At 31.5% G+C, this 22,028-nt stretch overlaps 1 protein-coding gene and 1 non-coding gene across 4 annotated transcripts in view; both read right to left on the reverse strand.

Moving 5' to 3' along the window:
• LOC129290264 (disease resistance protein TAO1-like) overlaps positions 1–22,028 on the reverse strand; it is a 37,745-nt gene that overhangs the window by 11,731 nt on the left and 3,986 nt on the right. The window lies entirely within an intron of this gene.
• LOC129291900 (small nucleolar RNA R71) lies at positions 4,578–4,684 on the reverse strand. The gene has a single exon (XR_008588795.1). It is a non-coding gene; the product is annotated as a small nucleolar RNA R71 (small nucleolar RNA).

A 22,028-nucleotide genomic window follows, 5' to 3' on the forward strand; every position in this document is an offset into this window, starting at 1 on the left:
CTTTTGCTTACTTTATTTTATGGTTTTCATCCTTAGGAGGGAAGAAATAGATAATAAGGAGAGGTACTTGAGCTAGATGTGTATCGGTGAATAAGGAGGAACCAATGCCAAAAGTTTAGTTGGTAGAGTCACAACTGAGGGATAGGTGTGATGAACTATTAGAGGAGTTGCAAGACATGATGATTGATATAAGGCTAATTGTCTAGAGACATAATGTATTGCTAAGTGATAAAGATTAAGGAGAGAGGGTTAAGCACCAAGGTAGACTAGTTGATAAGACAAATTATTTACATACTCTATCTACACAATTAGGACCCATTTTACATGTTATATTTCCCACTCTAGTGCATTTGTAGTCTTAATTGTGAAAAAATGGCCTACGGGATAAAGTTATGCATTAGGGTATTTTGGTCCAAAAATTTGACTTTCAAAAAAATGTACAATAAAATTAGTCTAAATGTATTTGATTCCTGAGAGAATGAATATAAAATTAGATTTTGAAAATTCAATGTGGCTTGGGAGATATTAATTAAAAATCCTAAAATTAGGGTTGTTGTCTTTGTTGACCTAATTAGGGTTTTGTGCATGTGTGCGCATATTAATTTTCACATAAGGCAGCCCTTGGATTTCATTTTCTTATTTATCTCTCATCTAAATAATTAATTTCATGTTTGTAAATATAAATTATTATGTCACATGCATTTATTTGATCAACTTTATTCTTTATGTGACATAAGTGACACGTGAACTTAGACTTGTATCAATTGGTCAAGAAAGTGCAAGTAGGAAATTTTGGACAATAATGGCATGCTAAATGGATAAAGATGGGATAAATCAGATTTTTTAAGTGTAAAGCATGGAAATATTCATATGATCATATGAATTATCACCCAACTAATGAGAAAATACCACCTAAGGCCATGTGCACATAGTGTAAAGCCCTCTAGCTTTTTTAATTTTTTTCTTTTATTTTTAATAATGGGATCAAATTGATCAAACCATTTTGCACGTCCCTTTTCATTAAAATTCAGATTCAAACACTCATTTAAACACACACTCATTCATCTCTTCTGTTTTCTCTCTAGTTCATCTTATTCTTCATTTTCTCCTCCTTCTCTCTAGAAACCTTATTTTTCCAGCCACTCCATCTCCAGTTCTAGCCATTAAACCTCTACAAAACCACTCACCATTCCATTCCTCTCACTTGGTTGAACCTATCCCTACCATTTATAAGGAGATTTGAAGCTTAATTCCACCATTTCTTTATAGCTCTACTTGACTATGTCTATGTCTAGTTCCTAGTAGAGTAAGGCATTCTTGATGTTCTCTAGCTAAATTCTCTATGGAATCCTAGGAGGAGTTGGTTGAAGAGGAGCATTGAAGACTACATTTAGCTTAGCTCAACTTATTTCTCATCTTGTTACAATTTCATTAATAGAGTATGACTATGATTGATTGTAGTTCAATTTGACTCTAGTTTCATGGTTGGATTGTAAATATTTGTGTTGAAACAAGTTTGTTGACTTGAATTTCTTCTTTTATTGCTGGAGATTTTGGCTACTATGGATATTGCATTGTAATATGTGATTTTCCAATGGTGAATGTCTTGCATTAACTTAGTATGTAATTGTTTAGTAAATGTTTATCAAAATGCTCAAGTTGCATGGTTTTGTGCTTGGGTATAGCTTTGACTATGGCATAAAGAGAGGAGATTTAATCAAACACTTGGTTAATCTTGAAGATAAGCTAGTAAGGTTACTTAAGGGACTTATAATTAGCACTTAAGGAATTGAATTAGTAAGGCTAGATTGCTTAGGATATCTTGAGTAATCTCTTTTTTCAGCCAACGGAGAGAAGTTGAGTAAGGTACCATTATCATTTAGAAGCTAGGATTCCTCCATCAATGATACCTTAGGTTTCCTACTTTAATAAGGGAATTCACTAATCACACTTTAGGTTAGTTTGCAATTTTAATTCCTTAGATAATTAGGTAACAATTTCACTCATTTGGTTAATCTATTCACCAAGTTAATTTTCCTAGGAAGATTAAATCACCTTCTTATGAGAAGACCTAGGGTTGGCCTAAATACTACATTTAGGTTAGTTCTAGAATTAATTTTAAGGGTTAAGTGGCTACGCTCCATCGAAATTTGGTGCCATTGCTAAGGAGGCTAGGTTTAACTCTTAGGAAGGTTTACTTAGTGTTTTAATTTGTTTTCTTTGCCATTTTATTTTGGAGTATGTCTCTATGACTTTTTTGTTTTGTGTCAAAAAGTTTGAAAAAGAAAAAAAATTTATGTGCATTTTCATTCTTCTAGTGTAAAGCTTGATAATGCTATGTTTCCAATATTTCTATCTTTAATTTTAAAATTGACTAGGAGAAAGTTGGGAATAGTTTGGACTTTAAATTTGTTCATTTGAAAGCTATATCCCTTAGATTCATTTTAAAACTAGTTTGGTCAATTTTGGACGTGGAAATAGTTTTGTGCACATTTTATAAGCTAACAAGGTCCAAGGAGCCGTTACAATAGATTCTCAAAACCTTAAGCAATTTTAAGTGGGCATAATTTTCACACCGTGTGTCCAAATTGTTTGCCTCATGTCTCATACTATTCCTTATTTTCTTGGAATTATTTCTTATGTTTATTATTTTATTTAATTCTACCTTTATCTTGCTGGAAAGTTTGTTGGAAGCTTATAAGGTCATTTGGATGAAACTCTGTTTCTCCAAAACTTTGGAGCAAACTATGAAAAATTCTAGGAACAACTGGGAAGGAATTTTGAGCTGGAATTTTTATATCGTTGTCCTGTATATCTCTTCTATCTCTCATAAAATTTTTAGGGAATTTCTTGTGTGGATTTATTGTTACAAAATCCAAAAGTGCAATATCTCTAGAGAACCGTTTACAAAACTTCTAGAACAAGTAAAGTTTCTTCAAATGACCATTTCTAACTTTTTTCTCTTTTAGTTTTACTAATTTTTGTTTGTGTGTGATAATTTGATTGTATTTGAGTGAATAAAAAATTTCCTTTGCTTTTGTGGTTCAATGTAGTTGATTTTTTATTCTTGTATCTAGAGCTAATTTAGGGTGCATTTTTCTTTTATGTGAGTCTTGTGTTTTTTGTTTGTCTTACTCTTAGTTGAATTCTTTAATTTATGACATGTGCCAACCCTAATACATTTGTTAAAAGTAGACCTCAAGATTGAAAGTACTCTTTAGAAACTCAAGAGGTCACAACCTTAAGTTGATAATCATTTAGTGGTCAATTCATTAATGGATAGGGTAGATCCACTTTTAGGTCAAGGCAATGGCCAAGGGTTAGGAAATAATAGTGGTAACAATAGGAATGTGGGTCAAAACTTGCATGATGCACACATCAATAGGAAATTTGTAGGAATGCATAATCCTGGATGAGAGATCCATTCTAGGCAATTGACTTCTCTTAATTGGAATGATAATTCTTATGGGATTATGGGTTGTACATGGCTCATAATGTGAACTTCTCTGAACTTAAATCTTTATTGATCAATGCTTTGCCAAATTTTCATAGATTACTAGGTTAGAATTGCTAAATTTTAAGCTAGAATTTTTATATGATTGTCCTTTATATCTCTTATGTCTCTCATAAAATTTTCAGGGAAACTTCTTGTGTGGATTTGCTACTACAAAATTCAAAATTTCAATGTCTCAAGAGAGCCATTTGCATAATTTCTAGAACAAGTAAAGTTTCTTCAAATGACAATTTCTAACTCTTTCCTCTTTTAATTTTTAGTGATTTTTGTTTGTGTGTGATAATTTGATTGTTGTTGAGTAAAAAAAAAATTTCCTTTGCTTTTGTGGTTTAGTTTAGTTGATTTTTGAATGTTATATCAAGAGCTAATTTAGGGTACATTTTTCTCTAATTTGAGTCTTGTGTTGTTTTTTTTCCATCTTACTCTTAGCTGAATTCATTGGTTTATGATATGTGCCAACTCTAATACATTTGTTGAAGTAGACCTTGAGATTAAAAGAACTCTTTGGAAACTCAGAGGTCACAACCTCAAGTTGATAATCATTTAGTGGTCAATTCATTAATGAATAGGGTAAATCTACTTCTAGGTCAAGGGAATGGCCAAAGGTTAGGAAAAAACAATGGTAACAATAGGAATGTGGGTCATAACTTACATGATGATGCACACATAAATAGAGAATTTGTAGGAATGCATAATCCTCAAGTGGGAGATCCATTCGGCAATTGAGTTCCCTTAATTGGAATGGTAATCCTTATAGGTTGTACATGGCTCCTAATTTGAACTTGTTTGAACTTAAACCTTTATTGATAAATGCGTTGTTAAAGTTCCATGGATTACTGGGTGAGGATTGCTATAGTTTCTTACATACTCTATTTCTTGTGTGTGATACTATGAAACCCATTAATGTTAATGTTGATGATGTGCAGACTAAAGCTTTTGTCTTCTCCCTTGAAAGCCTAGCCAAAGACTGGTAGTTCAATTATCCCTCCCACATTAGAGTTTTTATATAGCTGAACTTAGAAGATTATTTTTAGAAAAGTTCTTTCCCTTTTTTAAAGTTACAAATTTAAGGAAACAAATTTATGAGATTGAACAAAGTGTTGATAAATCTTTCTATGAATATTGGATAAGGTTCCAAGGGTTACTTGCTAAGTGCCCTCATCATCAAATTTCTAGTAAGAATCTTGTACAATATTTCTATGAAGGACTTTGTGAAAAGGATAAGGTTTACATAAATGTTGCTAGTGGGGGTGTTTTAATTGATTTAACATAAGGCTTGGGAGTTGATAGAGAAGATGGCAACCAATGGTACTCAATATAGAACAAGAGAAAGGAAGGTAAATTCAATGTCTAACATATTGGATGATAATTAATTGGATATTTTAGCCTTGAAGATTGGTATGATGTTGGCTTCCCAATTGAGCTAAGTTCAAAATGTAAGCAATGTAGGTGCTTTTTCTCAAGCTCTAGTTTCTTTTTCATGAACCTTTTTGTGATTCTCCCATGCATGTTGAGTATAATTGCCCTATTAAGTTTGAACATTTTCAAGTTAGTGCTATGTTTAATGAGAGAGGGAACCAAAGAAATTAAGGAAACTTTGGGAACACTTACAATTCTTCTTAGAGGAATCATTCCAATTTTTCCTATGCTATCTTAAGTAGATCTTTGAATAAGAGCTAATCAATGGGACCATTCCTTGATGCTCAAGGTCATGACCCTCCATCTTACTTTCAAGATGGTAATTCTAATTCTTATCAATGAAAGAGGTAATGCCTTCAACTCTAACTCTAATAGGCAAATTCCCATTGAATTTCCTTCTTTTAGTACTTCTAATTAGGTGCAATTCCTAGCTAAGTAAATGGTAGAGATGAATAACATGTTTAGGGGAGCCTATGATAATTTTCATAACAAAGTTGATGCTTTAACGTCTCAAATGTGCATGTTTTCTAATCATGTTAGTTCATCTAACGCATAAGCACCTATACATTCCAACAACGCGATTGCTAACCCAAAAGCAACTATTAATGCTATAACTCTAAGAAATGATAAGGAAGTAGGTGAAAATGTTGAGAAGGAAAGAAAACAGGGGGAGGTTATAGTTATGTATGATGATTCCTTTCATAATGACTTATCTTTACAAGCTTTTTCTTAGTATTGCTAATGTTCTTTTATATAGGGATGATGATGATAAGGAGAATATTAAGGATTTGAGGTGGAAAAACTACCACAAAAATGCAAAGGACATAGTAGAATGAAAATTTCAAAATTGGTGTAAGAGGGAAAAAGGAAGATGAGGCCAAGAAAGAGCAAGAAATATTGATAAAACGTCTATTTCCATAAGCCAAAGTGATCAAGCATCAACCAAAAAGGGTTCATGACAAATAAGTAATAGATTACTTTAATAAAATTTATGTGAATATTCCTCTTCTTGATGTTGTGAAAAAAATTCCAAAATATGTGAAATTTCTTAAGGATTGTTGTATTAACAAGAGAAGATTTACACTTGATACTATGGTTCAATTACCTTCTTCTATTAGTGTGATAATGAAACCCCAATTACCAATCAAGTGTGAAGATTTAGGTTCTTTTACCATTTCATGCAGAATAGGAAATACCATGTTTACTTTAGTTGATTTTGGGTAGCTATCAATGTCATGATTTTGTCCATTTACACTTCTTTGAAGCATGATTGCATGCATAAGATCCCAATGATATGCTAACTAGCGGATAGGACTTTGAGAAAACTATATGGTATGGTTGAGGATTTGATTGTTAGTGTAAAAGACTTGCTATTTTTAAGTAATTTCTATGTGCTAGACATGTCTAAAGGGGGAAAAGAGGATGATGTGTTGATTCTTAGTAGACCTTTCATGAGAACAGCCCATATTTTAATTGATACGATAATGGTACCTTGATTTTAAAATTTAAGGATGACAAATTAATTTCAAGATCTGAGGCAATGAAGAGGCCTTTTGAGGATTATTCCCTACTTGATGTTAATGCCATTGACATTTTGCTTGATAAAGCTATTGAGCACTATGCATTTCCCTTACTCATGAATCTAAACTTGCTACACTTATATCTTTTGCTCTTGCATTGATACTTTTGTATGCCAAAATTGTTTAGGTGTTGATGCATGCTTGAAAATACCTTGTCTCATGAATTATTAAATGATGATAAAATGTCTACTATGCTTAAACTTCATAGGCATAAGAATGGTATTATTTCTTGTGATGTAGGTATACACACTAAAGGGGCTAATTCTGAATAATTTTCTCCACTCAAGCTTGGTGTCTAAGACATTCCCAAGCCATTGGAGGAAAAGTTTCCTCTTGAAAACCTTAAGGTAGTACATTTTCTTAGCATATTAGAGGGGACCATGGCAAGTAGTGAGGACTTGAACAAGGAATTCAAAGTAGCTCAAGAAGTCAAGGAGGTTGACTTGTATAATTCGTCCATTACTTTTCATGATACTTTTGGTGATAGTTTGTCTTCCTTGCTTTCTTGTACTTGTGATGTTCACAATTTATGCATGGTTTGTTAAGGAACTTTTTTCTCTTAATTGAATTTATTTTCTTTAGATCAAAACATGCTTGACGAAGGTTCTTTGGTTGATTTTATAGGTCCACAAAGTGATATGGCCAAGAACTATCATGAATTTGAATGATTTGTTTTTGAAAGTGAAGAGGTCGTGATTACTATTAAAGAATGAATTCAATAAGTTCAAGCTTTGGAGCTTCAAGATGTTCCTCACATAAATGAAGAGCTTGTTCTTAACTCATCAAAAGTGATCATTTCATGTGATCTTGCACAGGACAATAAAAGGGAGTCGTTTGAATTGAATTTTATTACTTTCCCTCCATTCATTAATGGTGCATTTATTCATTCACCACTTGATTTAAATCCATGGATTAAGGTGTTTGATTTTCTTATTATGCAAGGTCATTATTTTGTTGCTTATCTTTTAGACCTTTTCTAATTGAGTCTAAGCCTCTTGATGTCTTCAATTGAGAATTTTTCAATCAATGCTTACAGAAGGAGCTCAATTTCATCATTAGAGATTCCACCACTTATTTTGAGTCACCACATAAGGTTGTATCTCTCTAACTTAAGCTTTTACCTTGCTTTGTTTGATATATTTATTGATTAGATATAGTTCAAGTATGGGGGGAGCAACCTAGTAGGAAAAAGTAGAATTTACTTGCTTTGTTTTTTTTTGTTTGTGTTTTATTTGTTATTTTTTTAAGGAAAAAAATTCTATACTTGAATTTTTGTTATGCATGCATCCATATTGATCTTACCTTATCATATCATTAGTTTATGTATATATTGATGACAATGCATGATTTAATACTTGAGATGTAGTATTTTTTAGGATTGAATAGGTGTGAAGTAAGCATTCTTTTACCTTGAATTAATGATAAGAGTGGTACATTACCCCTTGTTGGAAGAAGCCAAAACATTATTATGTGTGATTAGTTTTCTTAGTGATGATATCCTCTAGAATTTGTCCTACTTCTTATTTGAGGCCACATTTCATGCACTTGCTTGATGGAAAATGATAGATGGCATTTATAAAAAATAGCCAAGAGTCAAATAGCCAACCCTTTATTATTGATTATCCTTTATTAGCTACTTTGAGCCTCTAGTTTGATTCTCTTAAAAAATATTCACTCTATTTCACCATGGGATGCATGTTATATTCTTATGTCTTACAAATGTGCATTGCATGCTATAGATCAAGTGAATGGATGTCAATTGTCATTTTTCTATCTATTACTTTATATCTTTCATTGTCATATCATTATATTCATTATTTTTCATTGTCCACAAGAAGAGTTAGGGGAAAACAATGAAAAAAGAAAAAAGAAATAGAAAAGCAAAGAAAGATTGAAAAAATAGTGAAAATGAAGAAACAAAGTTTCTTAAAAAAAGAAGAGATAAAATAAAAGAAGGTGAAAAAGAAAGAAAAAAGGATAATGAATTCGCCTAGCTCTTTTACATTCATTTTTGTCATTTCTCTTCACCCTTATTGTGTTAAGATTGCACTCAATTGAACTTTGTTATGCTTTTCATAGTAGGATATATTTCATTCGGCCAAAGCATTATCTTGATGCTAACCCTATCTTCTCACATGCATTCCCTTAGTTATTATTTCATAAGCCATATTACGATATAATAAAGTCCACTTGATTCTTAATTGCAAGTGCTATTTTAGTGGTAGAGATATAGAAGGGCCACAAGCCTATGGTAGGGTTTGTCCTAAGGAAACTTAAATGAAATTGAACGCCCTTTGAGTGAAGAGTATAAAACTTGACCTACTAAGGCTTATTTTTTGAAATTAATTCTTGGTAAGGGTTTATTTTTGAGGTGTATAATTTTTTCCTAATTGCTGCTGCATTGATTGATAAGTTGTAGGAGTTCATGAGCTAGTGATTTGGTAATTGTGAGCATTGTTTTTCTTTATTTGGTTTGTTTTTCTTGGGAAGAGAGCTTCTTTTATCATTATTTTGCTCAAAGTGCAAAAGATAAGTGTAGAAAAATTCATAAAAAACATTACTTACACACTTTATATACTCATTTAGGACTCATTTTACATGTAATATTCCCCGCTTTGATGCATTTGTTGTCTTAATTGTGATAAAATAGCCTAAGTGGCAAAGTTATGTACTACGGGTAATTTAGTCTAAAAATTTGAATTTTGGCAAAATGTACAATAAAATTAGAACAAATGTGTTTGATACCTAGGAAAATGAATATGAAATTAGATTTTGAAAATTTCATGTGATTTGGGAGATATTAATTAAAAATCATAAAATTAGGGTTGTTGACTTTGTTAACCTAATTAGAGTTTTGTGCACGTGTGTGTGCATTGGTTTTCATGTGAGACAGAACTTGGATTTCATTTTATTATTTATCTCCTATCTAAATAATTAATTTCATGTTCCTAAATATGAATTATTATGTCACATGTATTTATTTGATTAATTTTGTTCATTATGTGATATGGGTGACACATGTGCACTTGGATTTGTATCAATTGGTCAAAGAAGTGGAAGAAGGGAATTTTAGACAAGAGTGGCATGCTAAATGGCTAAAGGATGAGATATATCAATTTCTTAAGTGCAAAGCATGAGAATATACATATGAGCATAAGAATTATTACTCAACCAATGAGAAAGTGCCACTTCAGGGCATGTGCATATAGTGTGAAGCTCTCTAGCCTTTTTAATTTCTTTTTCTTTTATTTTTAATAATGGGATTAGCTGATGAAATCATTTTTCACTTCCATTTCCATTAAAATTCATATTCAAACACTGATTTAAACACACATTCATCTCTTTCGTTTTCTCTCTCTAGTTCATCTTGTTCTTCATTTTCTCCTCCTTTTCTCTAGAAACCCTATTTTTCAGCCACTCTATCTCCAGTTCCAGCCATCAAACCTTTATAAAACCACTCACTATTCCATTCCTCTCACTTGGCTGAACCTATCTTACCACTTGCAAGGAGATTTGAAGCTTGATTTGACCATTTCTTTGGAGCTCTACATGGCTATGTCTAGTTGCGTGTGTAACTTGAGACAGAAAGCATGTAAAGGAGCATTAATTATTGAGAAATCCATGGGTAACCCTTTCTTATAATAGAAGGGTTATGGTAACCAAATAACTTTCTTTGTGTGATTATCTTTTGTAATTGTTTGTAAGTATTATAGCTACTATATGAAATTATTTTGAACTATGCATGTTTTAAGAAAAAATAAGTATTTATACATGAAAAAGGATTTGAATGAAATGGATACCAAAGAAATGACTTTTCGTGTAAATATATGACTATTTGGCTATGTATATGAATTTAGAATAGATACTACTTGTTTGTATGTGATCATGATCATAATGGGTGGGAGTTCACATACAAGGAGAAGTAGTGAAAAATCCATATGGCATTATTCTCTCGCTACCTAATGGGGTGCGGTGTTGGAGAAGTTCATATCCTTAATACCTATTGAGGTGTGGTGTTTGAGATTATCTCCTTAATGCCCATGTGGGGTACGATGTTAGAGATTAGAGCTCCTTAGCATATATATGATGCAATGTTAGAGTAACGACACTCTAATCATTGTGTGTAATAAGGGAAAATCGTAGACTAAAAGTGGGACAGAATACCTTTGGCTAAGTGATTCTATCACTGAAGGTGTGCTCAAGTTAATGAATGTATGTTAGCCTAAAAAGAGCCTTTGGTATTGGTTGGGGTGATATGGAAGTTTAGATGGTAGTTGATCATGCAATAATTGTTTGTAAAATAGTTTTATAAAGTGAAAATGATTTTATGAAGTGAAATTTATGTTATATAGTTTTCCGTGTTTATATATATACAATACTTGTTTACAGTTACTTGTCATAGTTAGTAGTAGCGACTTATTTTATTATTGAGATTATTATATGATCTCATGATTACATTTTTATAGGACAGAGTAGTGAAATAGTTAAAGGGAAAGATTCTAGACTGGTGTAGTGGAGCTACTATCATCTAGCTAGAGCTTGTGTAATGAACTTGTTTTTATTATGCATTTGTAAATGAATAAGTTGCCATAGAATTCATGTGCATATTTTGTGATGAAATATGTTAGCTTGCAAATCTTAGCCTAATTGTGTGGAAAAAGGGTGAAATGTGATTGTGGGCTAAGATTGCTTTATGTGTATATGTGAAAATATTGATAGTAGTGAATTTGTGGTGAAATTATGAATTGATTGGCCAAGAAAATGTAATTATGTACAATTGTGAAAAAAAAAGGCCTATATGGTGTCATATAGGCAATTTAAAGATCAAATTTTGATATATGTGTTTGTATGAAGATATTATTGTTCAAGAAAGTGTAAATGGTCCTTTTGGACTTAGTTCTTAGCCCAAAATGGCTTAATGAAATAAAGTGTGCTTTGAATGCTTTGATGCTTGAAATTTTTTAAAAAAGTAACTTTTTGCACTTGAGTATCCAAATGTAGATCAAATAGTTGAATTGTGTCCAAACTTATCTCATTAGTTAGATTATGAAATAAATTTTATGTGGCTAGTTGAATCACTCCAATCAGACGTTATATGTGAAAATAACTCGTGCTGGAAGTTCATCTCAATAAATTGTTATATGACAATAAATTTTTGTCATGTCTGCCACAGCGCATGGTGCCATATGCCACAGTGCATGGCATAGATAGGGAGCCAATGGCTTTATGCTACATGCTGTAATGCACATGGTACGTGCCGCATGTGGCCCTTCTCTTGGTCTTGTTTCTTTTGTTTTAAATCATATGTAGGGAGTGATGAATGTAACAAACTATTCTTCGCTGCGTATTGCTTTGATATGTGACTAATTTTAAATGATTTTAACAAAGAAGTCTTAGGTTCCTAAGTATTTTAAATTGAATGTTTCTTTAGTTGTGTATTAAAGGTTGTGCTGATTTTATTAACCCCTTCTTATACCAAATTACTGGTGGGACTATAATTTGGTATGGGAGAGGTTACAGAGGAGGAAGAAGGTCAATTGAGGGTTTGAATAGAAAGAATGGTGATGAAGAATATTTTCCAATGAATAAAAAATTTTCCTTAAGGTTTAACAAGGGACCATTTTCCAATCTCTCTTTTGAATTTTGGTTCCCAAGAATTAATGTTCATGCCAACCTATTAAAAGAAAAATCCATTTTCCTTTTCCTGACATCTATTTCTTGTGAACTAAATGAGTACTAAGAAAGAAAAAGTTAAACTCAAAGAAAATGTGCTTGAGTTAGAAAATATAATTGAGTGTGATAAGAGAACATGGAAAAATATGAGAAAAGTATAACTTGTATGTGAAGGAAAGAGAGGTTAAGAGTGAATTCAATTGTTTGAATGCTAACAATCTTACTTGTTCCTTTCCTAGCTATGTGTAACATCCTAATTTTTAAAATTTGAGAATTTAATGAGGGAAATATGTGTGATTGAGGATTTATTAGTGAATTTATGTTTTATCGAGGTTTGTTAAGGTTCATGAATTATTTAGACATCTAATTATGGTGAAAATTAGGCTTAAGAAATATAAGAGGGTTATTTGGGGGTCTACTATAAATATTAGGCTAGGCTAATATGCTTAGTTTACTAATGATAGCATGTAAACTAGCCTAATAAAGGGCTTTATAGCTTGCAAACATCAAAAGAGAAGGTAGGAATACCTTAAGTGGCAAAAATCACATGTAGACATGAAATATGAAGGCCCAACCAAGTGTGGACAAAGATACATTTAATAGTCTCTATTCTAGAAATTAGATCAGTTTGCATAGGAGAAACTAGAGAAAAATGCAAGAGTTTTATTAGGGCATGAAGATCTAGCAGGATGGAGTGGTTTTCAAGGCTAGGAATAAGTTGAGGTAAGTCCCTAACCTATTTTTCTCCTATTCTACCTAGTTTCCCTTAGATTTTGAGAAGTTTGTCACTTATAGTTTTCTATAGGAATGTGAAATCCAAATTTTTGTTTTTAGGGAGAAATCTGGTTGTTGAGCTTAATGGGAGTTTAATGAATGCTCTAGAACATTATTTTTATGTTGAAATTTGAATTTCATGATTATGGGTTAAGCCTTACACTATTATGGTTAAGTTTATGCAAAATTTGAAATTTTAAAGGTATTTTTGTAATGATTAGGAGTTTATCTTAGGTTTAAAAAAATGTTTGGAAATTATTGAGATGATGATTTGGAGTTTGAGTTAAGCTCTTGATTTTTTTGAGATTTACTATAAGTTGCCCAAGAGTTTAATTGATATAATTGGAGAATTAATGGGTGTATTAGAAGTCAATTAACAATAGATATAGGGTTTAAGTATATATAGAAAGGCATTGGGTTAATGATATTAATTGACCTAACATTGGATTAAGATGTGATTAGTGCCTAATCACAAATATTAATTATGTTTAGTATTGTGTTGTGTAAATAAGGGTGTTGAATGTATTGGTAGTAACAAATCACTTGTTTGGGAAACTTTAATTGCTTGGAGAAAAGGTAACCTCTATTAATTTGTTATGATGTAGCCTTGCAATTATGTATGTTTTGCTAAAATGAATTATTATTTGAAAACTTCAATTGCCAAGTGAGCTATTAATTTTTTATGTGTATGTGTGTGTGTTGGTATGAAAAGAATATGTGTGAAAGCATATTTATTGTTCAAAATTATCTTTATTTAATATGTAAACTTATAGCTTTTGATGAAGTTGTCTCTAAAAGCCATGAGATAAACTTGTGAACACTTATGGTCTCCTTTGTTCTAATTTGAATTAATTGATATTATGCTTTGAACATGAGATAATAATGTGATAATTTCTTTCCATTTGTGTTGGGTGGTTGTAACCCAACTATCATTTTGCTTGTGTATAGTGGAAATTAAGAATGTTTGTTTTGTTTGGGATGGATGTGGAGTGGTCAAGTATTTCACCCTAAGTATTGATGTTGGTTAGATGTTGTCCAGTATGGCATTAGAAAACTCTATTTAGACCTTAAATAGGGTATCATATGTGACCTCTTTAATCATGCTATTTGTATGATTGTGAGAAAAGATTCCCTAGTTTAGACTAAGATGTCCCTTAGAACTCTAATTTTGTATTGGATGGAAATTGTTACAATATTTGAATTTTAAAGCCTTGTTTTCAATGGTCTCCATTAGGTGGACTTTTACACTTTTTAATTTCCTAGTAATATGAATAGTAGATCAGTTTTAATGTGTTTAACACTTTCTACCATGGTAGTCAATTTAGAAATGGTTTTATTAATTAAGGAAAATCTTTTTTACTATGGTAAGGTTTATAAAATTATTTTGACTCTTAATTACCATGATAGTCTCTTTTCTACCATGGTAGGGTTTTGAATTAATATCTAAAATTCTTTCTATTATGGTAAAAATAACTTTTACTCTTTATTACCATTGTAGAGACTTTTCTATCATGGTTTGTGTTTAATAGTTAAAGTTTGATTGTTGAATTATATTTTTGCAAAAGATTGTTGTAAATTTTAAGGGCATTACATTTGGTATTAGAGCCTTGTGTTTCAAGGTTCTATATATCGTTGGTACTTCTTAATTGTGTGGTAATGTGCATTGTATTATCATTGGATGGTCATCATGATTAAGCTAGCATCTCCTAAAGCATTAAAGATGCACTGTTCAGGTTCAGCTCTTCATAGTAAGGATCTAACTAACCAACTAAATATGATAGATCTATTCAATATATAAGTATATCAAGTAACTAAGACTTTTTAGTTTCCAAAGTTCTACCTCTGACATTTTTGTCATCCTTATTAGGCTGTAGTGTTGTATCTAATTAAAGCCCCTCTTTCCTACTAAAGGTTATTCAAGCACTACAAAGATGCCATTGGTTAGAATGTTATATAGGTACATTTCTCACCACTTAATCAATTATTTTTTATTTTCTACTTCAACAACTTATATTTGTCATCATTTATGTAGTGACCCCACCCCCACAAATAGACAACAACTATGATTATGGCTATTGTATGATGAGCTGTGCTATAGACATTATCACTCACGGGCACCTTACAATCCTTCCACAATATATATGATTCAGTATAAATTTTTATGTTACAAAGAATTTTAATTTTATCATGTACATTGTAGTGTTATCCAAACTATGCTACACTTTGTTCCAAGGATCCATACATTAATGAAGTCCTAGAAAAGTAGAGAAAATTTGCATATGACAAGTAGGTGACATTCAATATGGGGAAGTAATAGTAAGTAAGTTTAGAATAGTTTAGTTTAGTTGTGAGTAGTGTAGATTTTTTAGAAATTACAAGTTTAGTTCAATTGTGGTGACTTGTGAATGATTTTAAATTGTGAATAATTGAATTGTGAATGGAATAGTTTTCATGATTTTAAATTTTGAATATTTTGAATAATATAGTTTTGATTTCAGACTGTTCTAGGAATATATTTGTGTTTTGTATTTAAGGGGACTACTACAAAAGTAGTCATTTTTTAAAAGAAAAACTAGCTATATAGGACAATTATGGCCATAATTTCCTATATGGCTAGCTATAGAGGACAATTATAGCTACAACCGTCCTCTATAGCATGTTATGTGATATAGACGATAGTTGTGACCATAACCATCCTATATGGCTTCAAAGATTTAAGATTTTGTTTAATCTAGAACCTTATATAGGATGATTTGCTTACAATCATCCTATATTTAGAACTATATAGGATGATTATACAACCATTCTATATTTGTTTTTTTAATAAAGGATAGTTGACATAAAGAAAAACAATCACTCTATAACGCAAGCTCTTGTAGTGTTTGTTGCAGTGGAAAGGCCTCCTATATAACAAGCTAGTTGGGTTTGATTATTTAGGTTGTTACAGCAACATCTAGCTTTCATTATAACAAATCCTTGAGGTCAAGGGTTATTTTAAGGGTATGTTGATATGTAATTTGCAATTAAATAAATAGTTAGTTAGTAGCTAGGATTATTAGTTGGTAAAGGGAGTTGGGTCTAAACTAATACTATAACATATGTCAGGTGTATCTTTAGAACCTATGTTTTGGATTAATTCAAAAAGTATTATTAAGTATCTCTGTTTTCTCTCTTCTTCCTAGGGGTGAGCAAAACTGAATCGAAACCAAAAATCAAACCAAATCGAATTGAATTTTGTCTATTTGATTCGGTTTATTTGATTTTTTGATTCAATTCAGTTTTTTTATTTTAAATATTTTGATTGATCGGTTCAATTTGGTTAGTAAAATTTAAAATCGAATAGACCAAATCGACCAAATTACATATAATTTATTAATTTATAAATTATATTTAATTTATTTTTTTATTTTATTTTTATTTTTTATTTTAATAAATAATAAATAATAATAATATCACTTGAAACCCTATTTCGGTCAATCACCCTCAACCCTATTTTTATAAATTGTTTATTTGATTATCTATGCCTTTATAATATTTGGGCTTTATGTCATATAGTTGTAATTAAAATGGGCTGATACTGAAAAAAATGAATAAAAAAGGCCCAATTTGTAGTGTTGTTTGTTTTAATATTTTAAAAAAAATGGGCCCAATTTCAATAGCCCAATATTAAACTAAAAAACTGAATTAACCGATCAAATTGAATTATCAAATTTTGGTTCGGTCCTTGTTCGGTTTGATTGGTTTGTTCGGTTCGATTTGGTTTTCATTTTTAGTGTTATTCAGTCAATTGGTTCTACATGTTTTGGGATTGAACAAATCGACTGATGCTCACCCCTACTTCTTCCTCCTCCCTCTCTCATCTCTCCTCTTTCTCTATCTTTCCTATTCTTTCTACCACTACATAGTACATATAAAAAAATTGCATTTTCTCTTGCTTGGTTAATGATAGAAAAATGAGAGAAAAGGGGGGAAGACACATGATGTTTGCATGTTTTTCACCCAACTTTTCTCTTCAAAAAGGGGAGATTTGAAAGTGAAAAATCTTTCCAAATTTGCCGATAATTCTTTTTTGTTCCTCAACTAACCTCCCTAAATTTTTGTCTGACTGTCTTTCCATTTTAGTCAAATTATTCTATTAGGCTATTTCCAATATTGTGTGAAATTAGTTTCATCTTGGTCCTAAGTATATCCTCATTCACTTCTTCATTTTTTTAGTTTTATCATATTTCATGGTCCAAAAGTTTAGATTTTTTAGATCAATTTCACTTTCTCACAATGCATGTCATATCTTTCAAAAGCACCACCACTTTAATATTTGGTTTCCTTTTAAAATTTTTAAATCATTGTTTATTTAATAAATTTATAAATAAAATTTTAAATTCGATAAAAATTACAATTATATTTTTATCCAATAGTAATATATAATAGAAATTATATAAATATGGTAAAATATTAATTTTTATTATATATTAATATTTTCCCACAAATAATAAGGTTATTGTTTACAACAATCGAATAAATGTTTATTATATTGGACGATTGCATTGAACAACTTTTAAACATTAACATTTAAATCTCTAGTTTTCATAAAAAGCCATATCTACAATGTCTCTCCTTCGCCAACAATGCATATACCTACTCTCTCCCTTCAATTTCGAACTATATTTCCAACTAAACCCTTTATTTCCCCTCATAAATTTGTCATTGACATTCCCTAGTAGCTTGATGCTCATTAGTAATGTCATACCATTGTCTTGAAGTTGGAAAGATTGAGAAATGATGTAGGGATGCCTTTGTATATTAGTTCTATGAGTTTCTCAAAATTAACTGCAATGCTGAGATTGTACAAAATGAAGGTGAGATAAGGGTGGAGTGATACGAGCTTCACAAAATTGCTTTCGATTTTGAAAGAAATGCTATTAAAGGACAACAACATTATGACATGGGCATATGAGCCAAAAAAGAGTTGAGCTTAGTTGGCATAAACTGAGAAGATTCATTCTTGTCCCCATGATTTCATTTTATTTAGGAATGAATATGCATAGTTGAATAATGCCCTAAATGTCATTATAAGATGAATGGAAAGAGTTTAGAGATGTGTTATGGTATTTTCACATAATGCCTAGGTTTAGACACTATATGGTAGTGTAATAGATTAAAAAATTACAAGGCATGTAAATGAAAGGATTATAGATGAGATGCTAAGGCATCCTATTGACTCTACTCAATGGGAAAAGATTGACCGAGAGTAGTTGGACTTTACTCTAAGAACCTACACCTCATACTTGCTATCAATGGAATGAACCCACATGGCCTGCAAACTAGTATCCATAGTATAAGGAATGATCTTGATCATTTATAACATACCTCTATGGTTATGCATGAAATGTAAGTATTTGATGACATAGATATATGTTGAAGCATATGAAGGATACATGGGACATATATTTAATTTGAGACCCATGTTGTTTAGTGCAAACATGATTTTTTATCATGCAATAATTTGTCTAGGTACAGTATAAAAGAGAAAGTTGGATTCCTATTTGTGAAGATTATAACATCCTGGATATCAACTCTGGGAATTTCTAGTGTTTATAAGGGTATTTTGATCAAATTAAGTAAATTTTTGGTTAATGATGTTTTTGGGAGACTAATGTAGCTAATAGATCATTTGACAGTCTTAAAAGAGGGCTAGATCAAAGTTCAAGTAGAATGTGGCACAAGAGAGATTCAATTCATGTGTAGGGCTCTTTGTGTCATGTGTTGCGACCCATATGCATAAATCTGCATTTATGAGTCACAAAATTAGATTGAAATTCAAAAGAGGGAAAGAGAGAATGCGAGGAGATGATGAGCAGTGATTGGTGGGTGCTAATGCTTAAACTTGGGTCACTTTGGAAGCATTTGGAGCAAGATTTAGCTTTGGGTAAGCTTCTGACACCTCTCTCTCCCCTTATATTTGAATTTTTCTAATAGTTGGGATATTTTAGGGCTTTTATTCAGTTATTCTTGAAAAATGACCAAACCCATTGCCTTAGATAAGGTTTTGGAGAGTTAAATCAAGCCTCTAAACCTAAATTTATGGATTATGTAATGATATAGAATTTTGGGTAAGGTTTGGATGAACCCTAAGTAGAAATTAAGAGATTAAGAACCATGTGAGTAATGAAATTGTGTTATTTAAGTGTTTGGATGTTAAATAAAATTAATACAATGTGTTGGGAGAATTGTTAGGGCTAAATCAAGATTTTAAGTATTATGGGTACCCAAATCGTGTTATAAATAGAAGATTAGTATGTAAATTGACAATTAAGGGTTTAATCTTCTAGAATAGCCATTGATCAAGCATTATAGTGCTAAGTGGACACATATGAGCTATTGGTTGACCACGGTAACCCTTTTAATGAAAAAAGGGTTAAGGTAATTGGATTGTCTAATCTCGTTATTTGTATGTTTGGATGGCGGCTATGTGAATATCTTTGAAACTATTGTGTTTGTTTTGAACTAGTGTAGTATTAATATGAAATGTTTATGATTGAAATTTTATGAAATGGAATGGCAAATTTATGTTTAGAGTGGTTTTTGAAAGAAAAATGTTATTTTTAGGTATAATTATTTGTAAAACTATGTTTGAGTAGAAATGAGTATTTTTTTTTGTTGGGAAAATCATATGTTATGACCATGTGTTAGAGCATTAAGCATGTTTGGCATGATCATTATGAGAAGGTAGGAGTTCATCCTAATGTGTTGATAGGGGACATTATTTGGAAATTCATATAGTACACTAGTACTATGGAGGCCCTGGTGCTCAGTATTATATTGTTTAGAGGTTCTAGTACTACGTGAGGTAGATTGGGCATCAACACCGCAGCATTCACAGACAGAGAGAATCTGTGGTTCATAGTGGGGGAAGGTGGTCTTAGCCGAGGCTACCTCTAATTAATGGTGAGCTTAGGCCAGTTCAGTCACATGAACTTGGTCCTATCGAGTTGTCAACCTATAGGTTTAGTCGAAAGACATAAGGAGGGTATAAAATGGTGTGTTGATCAATATTTTATCCTACAATCATATGTATGGATACATGATTTGTTATATGTCTTGAATGCTACTTCACATACACACAAACTGTTCCAACACATGAATAGTTTAGTTAGACTATTTGGTTACTAAGTTCTCAACTCAGCTCGTGGTTACATTTTATAGGTAAAGGCTCCGATGGGGCAAGGAAAAGAAAGGTGAGACTGAGCATATAAGGGACTAGCATATAATTGTATAGTCCTTCTCATTTATTTTAGGTTTTATAGCAAATTGCATATGTATATGCTAGCTTAAGATTAATTATTGTTGTATAATGCATGTTATGAATTTTATTGTAAACTATGGGTATCTAGGCCTAAGGTGTTGTATCTTTGCTGTTGTAGATGTGAGAGGTCAAGATACTAGTGCAAGTGCTAGTTGGGCCACTGTAAAGATTGTTGTATGTTATACCCCTTTGAGATTTATGTGAAATATGTGTTAGTCTGGAATGTCATTATTGTGTTTTGATTGCTTGTACAAGTCATTTGTTGTCCATTTGAGTTAGTTCAAGTGGTACCACAGTTATTAGCACTTGTTTTAGGGATTTGGACACTTTGGTAGTGGTTTTAGAAAGAAGATGTGTCATTTTAGGTTTGAGTATCCAAATCTCTTGTGGGTTAGTGTTTGGGTATGAGATCAATGACAATAGCTAGGTGGTTCAAAGAGCTATAAGTGGACACATAAATCACTTGAATCAGATGTCAGACAGTAAAGTGCTCTGAAAGTTAGCCCGATGCTATGATAGCAGCTTGCTATCATAACAATGGTCGAGTGTCGCAACTCATTGTCCATCATACGCAGCGCGAGGCACAGAGAGGGACGTTTTCTTTATGCAGTCTGTCACAATAGACAATGCACTGTGTCATGGCACATTGTACTCTTGTTGCTAGAAATTTTTTTTCTGCTCATTATTTCATATGATGGATTTCTCATGCTTCTGTTATCTTATTTAAATGATTTTAAACTTTATTTTGAGCTCAAACAATCTTTCAAAAGGATTTTCTCAGAATCCTAATTTCTTAAACTTTTCTAACTCTTGTGTTATGATGACCATTTTCATAGGATTTAACCAATTCTAGTTATTATAATGGTCTTTCATGTATGGTGTTCTGTGTGTTTGGTAATGTCAGAGATTACATTACAAAGATAACACAGTCAGTAAGATTAGAATATAGTACAAAAAATGTCTATATCAGGCACCATAAATGGTTGCCTCAACAACATTATTACCAAAGATCAAGAAAATCTTTTCATGGTAATTCAAAAGAAATTGTTCTACCTCCACTATTATCTAGTGATAAGTTATTTGAAAAGATTAAGGATTTGATATTAATTTTGTGAAACCTTTTATAAGGAACATCAGTACAAGTGGATAGAAAAAGAGACATATTTTCTTTGAGTTGCTGTATAGGAGGACATTGGAGTAAGGCATTTTCTTGATATAATTCATATTAAGAAAATTTTGTGTAAAAGTGTTATTGGAATGTTACTACATATTTCAAGGAAGAGCAAAGATGACATTGAAACAAGGCTAGGTATAGTTTTTATAGGAATAAGGAAAGACATGGTGCTAAAGGAGAATGGAAGTCATACATTATGTTAGTTTCTTGGTGTAGTTAAAGTTCTAAAGCATTACTGTTCCAATATTAAAAACCTTGTGTCTATGAAAGTCATAAAGTTATAGGGTTTAAAATTTAATGACTACTATGTTTTAATGAAAAATTTTCTTCTAATGGACACATGTTCAATTTTACCAAATGAGGTGCATGATGCAATCACTAAACTGTGTTTCTTCTTCAATTTTATTTCCAGAAAAGTGATCAACCCTTGCAAATTGTTGAGGTTGCAAGGCCAAAATGCAAGGAGATTATGTGAACTTGAAATGTATTTCCAATTGCATTTTTTGACATAATAATTCACCTTGCTATTCATTTGGTTAAGTCATAGAATTTTTTACCTAGCTTATTTAAAATGGTTACACCCATTTGAAC

Source organism: Prosopis cineraria, unplaced genomic scaffold, assembly GCF_029017545.1.
Source record: "Prosopis cineraria cultivar Desert tree isolate PC_DT_omini unplaced genomic scaffold, ASM2901754v1 PC13, whole genome shotgun sequence".
Classification (NCBI taxonomy): Eukaryota; Viridiplantae; Streptophyta; class Magnoliopsida; order Fabales; family Fabaceae; genus Prosopis; species Prosopis cineraria.